The sequence below is a fragment of the Dreissena polymorpha genome, chromosome 1, assembly GCF_020536995.1.
Source record: "Dreissena polymorpha isolate Duluth1 chromosome 1, UMN_Dpol_1.0, whole genome shotgun sequence".
NCBI lineage: Eukaryota > Metazoa > Mollusca > Bivalvia > Myida > Dreissenidae > Dreissena > Dreissena polymorpha.
Genome location: NC_068355.1, coordinates 29,258,085 through 29,272,185, shown reverse-complemented (window position 1 = coordinate 29,272,185; position 14,101 = coordinate 29,258,085). Strand labels below are relative to the sequence as shown.

Genomic DNA, 14,101 nt, shown 5'->3' with positions numbered 1-14,101 from the left:
AAAAATACGATATTTATGTACATCGACATATAAGATATCGATACACTAATGATATCTTCCCGTTTGGCGTCGCATCTTGCCTGCTTATAGCTCTAATCCATGCGGTTTTCGTGGCATGATTTCTAGGCATTTTGTGCAGCGTAACATGCTTGCCAATATGCCAAATTGTCCCACATCAGGCCTTTACCTTGCCAGTTTGGAAAAAATCATATAATTTATAGTTATATACTTTGTAAGGTTATTATAGAATAAAATCCATATATAATAAGCATAAGACACTTCTTTCTTTAAAAAAAAACACAAAAAAAGACAACAATGGAAATTGGGATTTTTTTTTTTCAATATTGGTTTGGAATCGGGTACCTCCCTTGTCAAAAAAGTGGGCAAAACCCGGTTTTAATCCGTGTTAAAACCGTGTTAAACCCTGCGGTATTGGCACCGGGTTAAAGCGTGTCTTTTAAACACACTTTTTGCTTACCGACTTGGTTTTTTGTAGGTAAAACCTGGATTTCACTTACATATACCAACACGCTTATACCTTCTTATACCAACTTAAACCAACTAAAACTAACTTAAACCAACTTAAGTGGGTTAAAAGTGAGTGTGTTTTCCTTCTCTTTGTTGGCTTTTAAACCCGCTTCTACACATCAAGTTGGTTTTTCCTGTTCTAAAGCGAGTTAAAAGTGGGGTTTTGTTTTAGGGTTATGTGAGCTAAATGTGTGCTTTTCACAAATTAAGCGCAGTTTAAACTTACTTTAAAACCGTCTTATACCAACTTAAGTTGGTTAAAGTGATTGTGTTTTCATTCTTTTTGTTGGCTTTTAAACCCGCTTCTTCATATCAAGTCGGTTTTTCCTGTTCTTAAGCGAATTAAAAGTGGGTTTTTGTTTGAGTGTTAAGTGAGCTAAATGTGTGCTTCACTCAGATTAAACGCAGTTAAAACATGCTTTAAAACCGAGTTTTACCAACTTAAGTTGGTTAAAAGTTAGTGTGTTTTCCTTCTTTATGTTGGCTTTTACACCCGCTTCTACACATCAAGTCGGTTTTTCCTGTTCTTCAGTGAGTTAAAAGTGGGTTTTTATTTGAGCATTAAGTGAACTAAATGTGTGCTTTTCACAGATTAAACGCAGTTAAAACTAGCTTTAAAACCTGTTAAATGCTCAGTAAAAACCCACTTTTCACCCACTTGAAAACTGAAAAACTTTTTTATGATAAGAACAAAAATATCATAAATTAAATTCTAATTACTTTTTTAAAGGATAAAACATAAAACTTTACATATATATCCATATACACAGCATGATAAAACTATTTTGACAGACATGGCATTGTTATAATAAAATATAATAGTGTTATAACATAACATTGAACACAAAGAAAGAACTGAAAAAAGTAAGATTGTATGGAATAAATACAAACAAGAGATGTGTTTGTCAGAAACACAATGCCCCCTACTGCGCCGCTTTGAAATAAAATTTCTATTTATCATTTGGCAGGTATAGAAATTATCTCTCTTTGCTTATTACTTCCATTGGATTTTGACCTCTGACCTTGAAGGATGACCGTGACCTTGAACCACTCAAAATGTGCAGCTCAATGAGATACACATGCATGCTAAATATCAAGTTGCTTTCTTCAATATTGCAAAAGTTATGACCAATGCTAAAGTTTTCGGACGGATAGACAGACAGACGGACAGTTCAACTGCTATATGAGATCCTACCGGGAGCATAAAAATAAGTTAATGTTGTTGAAACAGGTGCAAATCTATATAACAAAGTGAAAACAATGGTTAAATAATCATTTTAACAGCACATTTTATTTACAAAGACTTAAGTCTTCTTGTGCATCAGCCGCAGATGCCTTAAACAACCTCTCATCTTTTCTTCAACATCAACCAGAGGCTTGTCAAAGGTTTTGGCTATGACATCTGAAAAAATATAATAGACTATTCATTTTAAAAACATGCAAAAAAAACAACAAAATCTGTTCTTAAATAGAAAACACTCTAGCCAGAAAAAGAGGTTAAATATTTGCATATTAAGGAAGTCAACACAAATGAGTTTATTACTGATTGTCCTGGAGACAGTGACTAGAGACACGGACAAAGTTTTTCAATCCCTGTCTTCATGAATAAAAAAAAAACTATTGTTAACTGTCACTTGGATTACAAAAACTCCCCCTTTTCACAAATGATGTAATATAATGATCATTTATGCGACTGTAAACAGTAAGTGATCTGAAAAATATTTGTAGAATGTGTATTGAATTTCTATATGGATAACTGGTACTTCAAATTTTTATGATGAAGAAAATACCAATGATTGCATTTCTCTCAGCAGCGGGGAGGCTTGGTCTTGGTGACCCAGTTGTAGTTGTTGCTCCCTTCATGGAGCAAGTCACAAGCTGGTGGAAAGTGAATAGTCGGCACATGGCATGTGCGATGGCCATCACCTCCCTGGTTTCATGCTGGATTTCAGCTTAAATGATACTCTGGAACCAAAAAAAGAAAAGGAGTTTTGACAAAATATTAAAAATTGGTAATTTTCCAAAGCTTGTAATTTACTTTCATCACATTTCAAACTCTAAAAATATTTGTCACATTGGTCAGAATTGTGACGCTTTTAAAATGCAATAACCTGTATAGTTTTACCTCTCAACAAATCCAGCTTTCTTGTTCAAGGACTGTGAGGGCGAGGTTTGCCCACTTCAGTTCCCCTCAAGTTGGCCAGCTCGTGCAGGGTAAAAGCCTGGTGTAAAAGTCCATACATCAGGTAGTATGATTACCCATTTTGCTCTTGGGGCAAGAGTTTAACCTTCAAAATTAAAATATGAGGGAAAGAAATCTGTTCAGTAATAACCAGAAATAGCTATAAATAACAATAAAGATGACAATAATCATAAAACACAACCACAATAATTCACTGTACACAACATTTACACTTTGTCATGTGTATGTTCATCTATTTTTGCTTCAAATTGTGATGTTTTTCCTTTAAGTTGCAATACATTAACTTATCAATTTACATTTCCCAGTGACAATACATAAATATAATAATGATCATAATTAATGCAGTAAACTTAATAAAAAAAGGATGAAGAAATGACAATACAAACCTGTTAAAACTGTTCTTCAGTATTCCAAAAAAAAACAGTTGAACTTCTTTTCCAACAAACTTATTGTTGATTTCCTAATTGTAGTAAAATACACATTGTTTTCATCACACAATACTTCATGCTGACAGTTTTTCAATACATTTTACAGAACAATTATAAGTCTTAATGTTAATTTAATTTAGCTCAATTCAATTGCTGAAACCAGCTTGTTTTTCAAAAGTTGTTGTTTTCAAATAATTTCCTGTGCAAAAAATTGAACCAATCAGAAGTCTTATACCTCATTCCAGCCTTATGTCTGGGCAAACCCTATCAGTAGCCTTATCTGCCCCTGATAATCAGTACCCTCATGTTTAGCTCTGAATGCCTGACAGATTGTTATCTGTTTATTGTTAGTGGTGTGAAAAGGGGTGTTTATAGGTATTGTCTTGTTATTTTGTTGACTGTTTATGTAACACAGGTCATGTTTGGCATCTTATTATTTTATTGCAAATTAAGAAAATGGATATAATGGTATCATCTGAAAATATCAAAATTTGCATACTTATGTACACTAATAGATTATTTCCAAAATAATGTTTCCAATACCATAATTTTTTAAATATGCAGATTTAACAAGTAAATACTGTTTTAAACAAATATAAACAATCATATAAGATTGTTTTAAAATTTAAAAAAAATAAAATAATTTTAAGACATAAAACAATCATAAGATATTGTTTATAATAAAAACAAATATATAGAAAAAAATCAAAGCGAAACACAAACTCTTTCATTTTCAGGTATAAAACTAAGTTTTATCATTTTTATAGTTTTTGGCAGTGATACTTGTTGTCCATCTGTGAACCTGTGATGTTCTGAAAGAGCCATTTTCATCCAATATTCACTAAAAAATTATGGGGAGCACACACATTTACAATAGGGACAATGGCAAACAAGCTGTAAAAAAGCCCCTTTACAATTGACTTGTATTATATATGGCTATAAACATGAAACAAAGACCTAGTTGAATAATTATTGTTTTATTGATGAGTATTATTTATAAACAAAAGACCAACTTATTGAAAAGTGTGTTTAAGTGAGTTTTTTAGCCTGGTTTCAGCTCTCAAATTATTTACAAAAAGACCAATTTAAACTCGCTTAAACCCACTTCTGTTTAAAAAGGATCAACTTCTGTTGTAAAAGACTCGCTTATAAAACAAAAAGACACACTTAAACACACTTAAACCAACTCATAAATAAAAAGGCTCACTTTTGACACACAAAAAACTTACTCCTTACAGAAAAAAACTCGCTTAAACACACATCTTCTTAAAATAACCAACTTTAAACTCAGTTAAGCACAGTTTAGCGCACATAAAACTCGCTTTTAATAGCAAAAACCAACTTCCGCTGAGAAAAACGCAGAAAAAACACAGTTTTATGTTGGTTTAAGTGTGTTTTGGTATGAAAGTGGGTTATTTTTTTGACAAGGGCTTTTAGGGCAATTTTTACATAGCAGAAACTCCCTGATATAATATAAAGTAATTGTTCAATAATGAATATGTGCCATTTTATTGCTACAGTAGCCAAAATAATACATGTTTTCAGAATTATTGATTTATAAACATGAGTAATGAAGTACTTTGACTGTCACTACATGGCATGTCTATAAATAGAAACTGAGTTCCTGGGAAAGAGACACTTTCTGACCTTGTTTGCTTTTGTGTGGCTGTCAGATTACTGTACAGTGCAATATATTTTATAAATAAACAAATAAAAAATTATATAAAATAGATACTCTTTAAATAGGTATAGTTGGATTTTAAGAAGTTTTCAAACGTATGTATGCAATTAATTGAGAAATTTCAAAACATTGTATAAATAAGTACTCTTAAAAAATTTAAATCGTGCCTTGTGGTTGGATTGTAAGAAGTGTTCAAAGGTAGGTAATAATTTTAATAATTAATTTTAGCATTATGCGGTTGTTATTGGTTTTGTGAGAAAATAGATAAAAACGCATCAATATTTCTTCAGTCACATTTCAACATGTCAAACTTCTACACACTAACACTGATACTGAAGTTTATTGTCACACTTAACTATTTTTTTATTGGAATCTATGCATACATTTAAGATGTGTAAAGGCTTATTTATAACAACATATGCGTAATACAATATCACTGCAGTATGTTTAATAAGATTATTTAACATTTACAGTAATTCAATATCTTGATGTTACTCTGTTTTGCAGTAGACACGTGTGCTGTGAGTCCCACAGGAGACAGGCTGTACATCATCAGCTATTTCAAGCACAAGCTTCTCACCCTGGCCAGGGATGGCACACTCCTGGCTACATACACAGACCCAGCACTATGGTGGCCACGTGGTCTACATGTGACCCCTGCAGGCCAGGTGCTGGTCTGTGGACACATGTCCTTCACTGTACTACAGGTGGGCTGGGAGGGAAAGAGTAAGCTGGCTACTCTGGCTACTGAGAGGCATGGAGTGTGGAGGCCATGGTCAGTCTGCTACTGCAGCACCACATCATCCATCATTGTGGGACAGAGGTGGAACGACAACATCCTGGTGTTCAGAGTGAAATAGTGTGTACATGTATGTATTAGTTGTTGTTATTAGTGATTAGTATTTCAATGACAATGTGTTGTTTAGCATACCAACATTGTAGTGTGTAGTTAAAGATGCAAATAATTTATGTACACATATAGTTATCTGATTATACAATGTGAGGGTTTTTGTTGGAACATAAGATCTAATGCATATTATGTTATGTTGTCATAACGTTTGTGCCATTATGGTCCTAAAATGTAGTTCTTGTAAACTAAAGTTCTTGCATGAAAAAACAAAGCATTTTAACTGAACATGACGTAATATTAGTACATAGATGCACATGTACGTAGCAACTGAGGCTATTTTTAGACTTTCATTTCTATAAACACCATGATGTCATGTAAGAAATGTATATGGATGAATACTTTTTTTTATAAAATATGAAATTGTTTAAGTTATCTTTGGAGGAGTATATATTAATATTGAATGCAATGTTTACAGAAAGGTAACACTTGATGTAATATTTATTAATTTGCCATATTTTATGCTGTTGAACATTTGTTATTGATTTTCATTACATTTATATAATCGTGTGTGTGTTAATTACATTTTTTATTAATTTGTTTGAGTCCTAAATATACATACAAGAAATACATCAAGCTATTTTGCTGCTCCAGTCGCTGCTGAGTCAGGACAAGGATGCTGAGGATGTGGTGGACAAGGATGACCTGAATACACAGAAGGTAACATAGACCCTTTGTCAGACCTTTTCTTTGTCATTTTGGGGAAAAAATGCCATTTTGAGTTTGGCATATTTTCCTGTGAAAAGTCAATTGATTTGGGAAAAACTAATTTAATATAATTCTTTCTAATTTATCAAATTATACGAATAAAATCATTTTATGATAGTACATACTTTGTTAGATCTAATTGAAATATGATTGAGATATAATAATTATAATGCAAAAAAAAGGGGAACATCACATCAGGCAATTTACACATGTTTAGTGGAAAAAAACGCCCCGATTGGTCGTTTTTTATCACATCTTTACACAGTAACATATATGCCAAAATTTGACAACAAATGGTGAATGTTTGTGTTTCTTGGAAATTTTGAGCACTTTTATCGTAAATATTTATCAGAATGTCTTTTTAATAATGGACTATACAGAATTATCGGGTAATGAGTAACAACTGTAAAAGTAGTAAGTTGGCAGTAATAGATAAAAAGTATGGTTTCATACGGATGTATTAAGGAATCGATCAAGACGCGATTATGCGTATCTATGCGGGAAAGGGTTAAAACAATTTTTAGCTCGACTATTATACATGAAATATATATAGTGGAGCTATCCTACTCACCCCAGCGTCGGCGTTTCCATTTCCGTGCCGTTTCTGTTTCCGTTAGCGTGCAAATGTTTAAGTTTTCGTACTACCCCAATTATTTTCAATGTCCCTTGACATATTGCTTTCATATTTTGCATACTTGTTTACCAACATGACCCCAACCTATAAACAAGAGCAGACAACTCTTTCAAGCATTTTGTCATAATTATGGCCCCTTTTCCACTTAGAATATGCAGCAAATGTTAAAGTTTGCGTACTACCCCAAATATTTTCAATGTCCCTTGACATATTGCTTTCATATTTTGCATACTTGTTTACCATCATGACCCCAACCTATAAACAAGAGCATACAACTGTATCAAGCATTTTGACAGAATTATTGCCCCTTTTATACTAAGAATATGCTTATTATTGATAAATCTTTGTTAAACTTTGCGTACTACCCCAAATATTTTCCTATATCCTTTGACATATTGCTTTCATATTTTGCATACTTGTTTACCAACATCACCCCAACCTATAAACAAGAGCAGACAACTGTATCAAGCATTTTGACATAATTATGGCACCGTTTTACACTTAGATAATTGAACATTTTGCTTAAATTGCCATAACTTCTTTATTTATGATCACATTTATTATTACTTTGACAAAACAACACTTACCTGAATACCACAATGGATTCCACCCAAACAATACCCCACGCCCCTACCCAGAATCCCTTCCCCCCCCCCCCCCCAACCTTTCCCCCCATTTTTTTATTATTTGTTTTAAACATCATCTAATAAATTACCACAATCAACCACTCCACATTATACCACCCTCTCATCATCCCCCCGTACCCCCCCCCAACCTCCCCCCAAACCTCCCCCCAATTTTTTTTGTTGTTTTAGCATCATCAAATAAATTACCCCACCCCACATTATACCCCCTACAAAAAAAAACCTCCTCCCCCACCAAAATTTTTTTTTTGTAACATCATCTTTCAAATTACCCCACCCCACATTGTACCCCCCTCTCACCCCCCACCCCCCTTCCCCCCAAAAGAATTTTTTTTTTCATTTTTTTTTTTTCGAAAGATCCTCTAATAAATGACCACACCCCACATTATACCCCCTCTCACCCCCCCCCCCCCCAACAAAATTAATTTTTTGTTTTCCTTTTTTTATTTTTGAAATATTGTCTAATAACTTATTGAATATGAACAATTTCCCCATGATGGCTTACGTTATACTGTCAAGCACTCGAATAGTCGAGCGCACTGTCCTCTGACAGCTCTTGTTGTTAAATCTGATTAATGACTTTATTCCTGTTTTTTCTTGAAGAGTCATAATGCACTGTCATAACGTCATTTCACTCTAAAAAAAAAAAAAATATGTAGGGTGCAGCCCTCCCCCCCCCCCCAAATGGCCCCAGGGCGTCTGAAAAAATTCCTGTTGTAAGCATTGTAATTATAATAAGGCACTTAATTATTTAAAAACAAATAAAAATGCTTCGGGTATGGGTCCGTTTAACTGACCCATAAATACACCAGGAACTTGTGTATTTCCTGTTTATTAAGAATGCAAAAAGACGAGGTGATAAAGAACAGAATGAATTTACATAAGGTAAAATATCCTCTTAAATTGTTTGTATATTGCAAAATCATTTATATTCCTCCTCATGAAATTTTGGTGATTACAAAAGTTTTTCATGGACATATAATTAGTTAATGTGTGGATTACTCAGTTTGGAAAAATAAATAAGGAATTTGTGTCAGTTCATTTCCAGTGTGTTTGTGATAAATTTGTAGATCGGTAAAACCTTAAAATCAACAAAAATTAGCATCGAACGCATAAGAATGGATTTACAGTGTTACATCTGTATTAAAAATGCTAAATATGAATCATGAACATGAATATGAGATATGATATCATAGAAGTTAAAATTGCGTCTTTTCTTTTATGTATCGTGTTTACAGCACGACTTCATTGACTTGAGGATCAATAACTAAAAAACTTTTTCAGCTTGATGCTTCCCAACTTATTCATAAGAAACCTCATTAACACAACACCTCTAGAATTTATGTCATTCCCATGCAGACCTTGAGTTTTTAAAAAATTGTGAGATATTTAATTAAGCTTGGAATGCCTTGGTTGTATAGAGCCTGTTTGCAAGGAGATGTTAAGTTTTTAGTATGTATATAGTGTTGCTGTTATTTGTCGAATTTGTGGTCTGAAATCGACCCCATTTACAATCCTAAAACAATGGATTTTTCCCAAACAACTGCCTCAAATGTCCAATTGAAGATAACGAAAAATAAATGTATCACAATATCAAGTTAATCTCCCTACCGAGCTCTATTACTTGAACCTTATTTCATGTAAATACAATTTTGAAAACGCTTATTCTCAATTATATAGTATTTTTAAGCAAAAAAACAACAACATCAATGTCCCAATTTGTGGTCAAAACACCAAGAATTTTCCCTATTAGAAGGACTCCGGCCTCATTCCACAAACTTAAGTCTGCTTACAGTCTGTTGTTGAGTGTTTTTTCAAGAAACATATGTGCCTCCCTCTGGGATAATGGGACTAAATACATGTGTGTAAAGTGTGGTCCCAGATTAGCCTGTGTAGTCTGCACAGGGATTAAATGCATGTGCATAAAGTGTGGTCCCAGATAGCCCGTGTAGTCTGTACAGGGACTAAATGCATGTGTGTAAAGTGTGGTCTCAGATTAGCCTGTGTAGTCTGTACAGGGACTAAATGCATGTGTGTAAAGTGTGGTCCCAGATTAGCCTGTGTAGTCTGTACAGGGACTAAATGCATGTGCGTAAAGTGTGGTCCCATATTAGCCTGTGTAGTCTGTACAGGGACTAAATGCATGTGCGTAAAATGTGGTCCCAGATTAGCCTGTGTAGTCTGCACAGGGACTAAATACATGTGCGTAAAGTGTGGTCCCAGATTAGCCTGTGTAGTCTGTACAGGGACTAAATGCATGTGTGTAAAGTGTGGTCCCAGATTAGCCTGTGTAGTCTGCACAGGGACTAAATGCATGTGCGTAAAGTGTGGTCCCAGATTAGCCTGTGTAGTCTGTACAGGGACTTAATGCATGTGTGTAAAGTGTGGTCCCAGATTAGCCTGTGTAGTCTGTACAGGGACTAAATGCATGTGTGTAAAGTGTGGTCCCAGATTAGCATGTGTTGTCTGTACAGGGACTAAATGCATGTGTGTAAAGTGATCCCAGATTAGCCTGTGTAGTCTGTACAGGGACTAAATGCATGTGTGTAAAGTGTGGTCCCAGATTAGCCTGTGTAGTATGTACAGGGACTAAATGCATGTGTGTAAAGTGTGGTCCCAGATTAGCCTGTGTAGTCTGTACAGGGACTAAATGCATGTGTGTAAAGTGTGGTCCCAGATTAGCCTGTGTAGTCTGTACAGGGACTAAATGCATGTGTGTAAAGTGTGGTCCCAGATTAGCATGTGTAGTCTGCACAGGGACTAAATGCATGTGTGTAAAGTGTGGTCCCAGATTAGCCTGTGTAGTCTGTACAGGGACTAAATGCATGTGTGTAAAGTGTGGTCCCAGATTAGCATGTGTAGTCTGTACAGGGACTAAATGCATGTGTGTAAAGTGTGGTCCCAGATTAGCATGTGTAGTCTGCACAGGGACTAAATGCATGTGTGTAAAGTGTGGTTCCCTTACCTTCTGTCAACGAGTTGTACAAGATGATACCAGGTGAGCCTTGTTCTGGGATAATTGTGCTTAATGCATTTTAGTGCCATCTGCAGAATAGCCTGTGCAGTGGGCACACAGAGTAATATGGGATGATACTTTCCGCTTTTTGTTTAAAGGGAATTTGTATGCCCCCGGTAGGGTGGCATATAGCAGTTGAACTGTCCGTCAGTCAGTCAGTCAGTATGTCAGTCTCTCCGTCCGTCTGAAAAAAACTTTAACATTGGCCATTACTTGCAATATTGAAGATAGCGACTTGATATTTTGCATGCATGTGTATCTCATGGAGGTGCACATTTTGAGTGGTAAAATTTCAAGGTCAAGATAATCCTTCAAGGTCTAGGGTCGAAAATACAAATCCAAGGAAAGTAATAAGCTTTAAAGGGAGATAATTATTATATATAATACATTTTCGTTTTAAGAGTATTTGTATGCTCCTGGTAGTGTGGCATATAGCAGTTGAACTGTCCATCAGTCAGTCAGTCAGTATGTCAGTCTCTCCGTCCGTCCGAAAAACAACAACATTGGCCATAACTGTTGCAATTTTAAAGATTGGCATGCATGTGTATCTCATGGAACTGCACATTTTGAGTGGTAAAATTTCAAGGTCAATATAATCCTTCAAGGTCTAGGGTCAAAAAAACAAATCCAAGGAAAGTAATAAGCTTTAATGGAGATAATTATCTGACCTGCCAAATAAAATATTTTTTAAAAATATATCAAAGTGGCGCAGTAGGGGGCATTGTGTTTCTGACAAACACATCATGGTAAAAGGTCAAGGTCATCCTTCAAGGTCTAAGGTCGAAAATACAAATCCAGGGGAAGTAATAAGCTTTAAAAGGAGATAATTATTATATATAATCATATGAAACCATACAACTGAAGCATAATCAAAATGACATTTTATGGTCAAGCCAAGCACACAATGACACTTTTTGGCATACAAGTATCTTAGGTACGTTAAGGTTACCTGTGAATTTACAGTCACGGTAGTGGTTTAGAATTAATTGCTACTAAAAATAGAGATTTTACAGAGGCAATTATTTTCACGGGAAGTAATTTATATAATTATAAATCTCAGATTATATATTTCCCTACCAAGAATTTAAGTTATTTTCACAGTTACTGTACAGATTTTGTATTTTGTTTATTTATAACTTAAATGATTGATTTGTCAAAGATTTTTTATGCCCCCTTTCCGTCACACTTTGTGTTTAGGTTTTGAAAAATGCCCATAAATTCTATGTCCCTTGAGATATAACCTTCATATTTGGTATGCATGTGTATATGGACAAGGCCCTTCCATACGCACAAAAATTTTGACCCCTGTGACCTTGACCTTGAAGTTAGGGTCGGCGTTTAGGTTTCGAAATCTGCGTTTAGGTTTTGAAAAGTGCTCATAACTTCTATGTCCCTTGAGATATAACCTTCATATTTGGTATGCATGTGTATACGTACAAAGCCTTTCCATAAGCACACAAATTTTGACCCCTGGACCTTGACTTTGAACTTAGGGTCCGCGTTTAGGTATCGAAATCTGCATAAGGTTTCGAAAAAAGCTCATAACTTCTATCAAGCGTTTATAGGGGGCATAAGTCATCTTATGGTGACAGCTCTTGATTTTAAATGATATAACTATCATTTCTTTCCTGTACTAATTTGTGAATGGTTGGTTTCATTACTTACCTGTGGACTTATGTACATAGATACATGATGAACTGTGGCAATGATCTCTTTGATAAACCACAGGCCTTGCTGGTCATCGATGTCTGACTTGGTCATTTTTGACTGTCTACAGACCCCCCCCCCACGGGGTAGGGTGGCATATAGCAGTTGAATTGTCAGTCCATCTGTCTGTCTGTCTGTCAGTCGTCGGTCCGAACACTTAAACATTGGCCATAACTTTTGCAATATTGAAGATAGCAACTTGATATTTGGCATGCATGTGTATCTCATGAAGCTGCACATTTTGAGCGGTGAAAGGTCAAGGACATCCTTCAATGATAAAGGTCAAAAACAAAATCCAAGAGAAGTAATAAGCTTTAAAGGGGGATTATTTCTATACCTGCCAAATGATAAATAGAAATTATATTTCAAAGCGGCGCAGTAGGGGGCATTTTGTTTCTGAGGAACACATCTCTTGTTTCTAAACAAAACTCAAGTCTTAGTAAAAAAAAGTGTAGTCTCAGGTTAGCCTATGAGGACTCCACTGGCTTATGTGGGAAGACACTATTCACATTGATTAAGTCCAGTTTTTCAAGAGCGATGCTCAAGTTAAGTCCGTATAAGGGTTGTATTTATACATTCTTATGAGAATAAATTTGGTATAACAAACAATATGATTAAAAAAGTGGTTATTGGGACAATGGTGTTCATGTTAATGCAAATTAAAAATAATTGTTAAGAGATACTAATGTAAGCAATGTGTGATTGAATTCAGAGCGCTTAAAATTGAATGGCTCTTGTGCTATTTTAAACTTTTCTCACAGTGGTGAAGTCTTAATATATTTATAAATTACTGTAAACGAGTATCCAAACTAGAAACCTAATTCTTATATAACTGTGGAAACTTAATTTATTTTAATAAAGAAAGAATGAACATAAAATGCAATAATAAATACAATTAATATGAATTAAGAGAACCTATGAATTTTGACTTGTTCACAGATTAGCAGAATAGTAATTTTCTAAAAATTATAATATACAGTCAAAACCTGTTGGCTCAAACTTGCTTGGCTGGACTTTCCGGTTTGTCCGGACTATCCTCAAAGCATCTATTTTTGTATTGCTAAATATTCATATACATTTATGTCAAATGGCTCGAATTTTCAGGGGTCAAATAATGTCTCATTTTTTTTTTAAGTCCCCATCACAATTTTCACGTTGTTTTGTTTGCCTGGCTCTAAAGCACCTAGGGTCGCATAAAGCTGTTACTTGATTATGATCACTTGATTTAAGGCTCCCTATAATTTCAAACATGTTATTGACTCAATCGTTAATTGATTTGAGTAAAAGATGACAATCTGGCGTTTTTGTAGATGCTATAATATTATGGCTGGAACAGCTGCATCACAATATGGTTTATTAAACAATCCATCCAGAAGGCCAAAAGCCCAAGAGGACAAAGCAAGCATACAGTGTTTACAAAATACACAGTTTATGATTATACAAAATAAAGATCTACTATAATAGTTAGAGCTACAGTTATAATATGTCAACTTGAATAGACAATTTTGTATCTATGCGTCGTCATGCCATTCTTAAATAAAAACACAAGCAAATAAAGTAATACATGTGTTGTTTAATACTTGGGCAATGTGCATATAATGCTTATATATTGCTTTGTTTCTTAGCGTTATTCCTTACATAAGAT

General features: G+C 34.6%; 1 long non-coding RNA gene across 1 annotated transcript; it reads right to left on the bottom strand.

Annotated features, from left to right (window-relative positions):
- Nucleotides 1-1,766: 1,766 nt before the first annotated feature.
- LOC127865005 (uncharacterized) lies at nt 1,767-3,002 on the bottom strand. The gene is made up of 3 exons (XR_008042446.1): nt 2,654-3,002; nt 2,319-2,493; nt 1,767-1,930 (listed from the first exon to the last, which is right to left on the bottom strand). It is a non-coding gene; the product is annotated as an uncharacterized LOC127865005 (long non-coding RNA).
- Between the last annotated feature and the right edge of the window lie 11,099 nt (nt 3,003-14,101).